Source organism: Arachis duranensis, chromosome 5 (genome assembly GCF_000817695.3).
Source record: "Arachis duranensis cultivar V14167 chromosome 5, aradu.V14167.gnm2.J7QH, whole genome shotgun sequence".
Lineage (NCBI taxonomy): Eukaryota > Viridiplantae > Streptophyta > Magnoliopsida > Fabales > Fabaceae > Arachis > Arachis duranensis.
In genome coordinates, this window is record NC_029776.3 from 53,415,947 (window position 1) to 53,416,874 (window position 928).

The following is a 928-nucleotide window of genomic DNA, read 5'->3' on the forward strand; positions in this document are numbered from 1 at the left end:
TTTTCTGTTGAGAAAGGTTTAATATTTGAATCATATCTTTTCTTGTTAGGCAAGTCATTAATTTTTAAAAATCAAATCTTTTTTTTAAAATTGTTTTCAAATCATATCTTTTCAATCATATCTTTTTAAAACCATAACTTTTTAATCATATCTTTTTTTTTTAATCACATCTTTTTCAAAATAGTTTTCAATCAAATCTTTTTGATTTCTAATTTCAAAAATCTTTTTCAAAAATCACTTTACTTCTTTCTCAATCATGGTTTTCGAAAATCAATTAGTGTTTTTCAAAATGTTTTCAAAATGATTTCTTCCCCTCTTCTCACATCCTTCTATTTATGGACTAACATTATTCCTTAATGCACAATTCGAACTCCATCTTTCTTGATAAGTTCGAATTTTTTACCTCTTCCTTCCATTTTTCTTTTCCTCTGACACCTCAAGGTATCTCTATACTATGACATAGAGGATTCCATATTTTCTTGTTTTCTTCCATTGCATATGAGCAGGAGCAAAGACAAAAGTATTCTTGTTGAGGCTGATCCTGAACCTGAAAGGACCTTGAAGTGAAAGCTAAGAGAAGCTAAGGCACAATTCTCTGTAGAGGACCTAACAGAAATCTTCAAAGAAGAAGAACCCATGGCAGCCGAAAACAACAACAATGCCAACAATGCAAGGAAAGTGCTGGCTTATGCTATTCCCTTTTGCTGTAAGAGACAGAGCTAGGGTATGGTTGGACTCACAACCTAAAGAAAGCCTGAACTCTTGGCAAAACCTAGTCAATGCCTTCTTGGCAAAGTTCTTTCCACCTCAAAAATTGAGTAAGCTTAGAGTGGAAGTCCAAACCTTCAGACAGAAGGAAGGAGAATCCCTTTATGAAGCTTGGGAAAGATACAAACAATTAATTAGAAAGTGTCCCTCTGATATGCTT

At 33.2% G+C, this 928-nt stretch overlaps 1 non-coding gene across 1 annotated transcript; it reads right to left on the minus strand.

The window, feature by feature from the left end:
* Positions 1–820: 820 nt before the first annotated feature.
* Positions 821–928, minus strand: LOC127748256 (small nucleolar RNA R71). The gene has a single exon (XR_008010198.1). It is a non-coding gene; the product is annotated as a small nucleolar RNA R71 (small nucleolar RNA).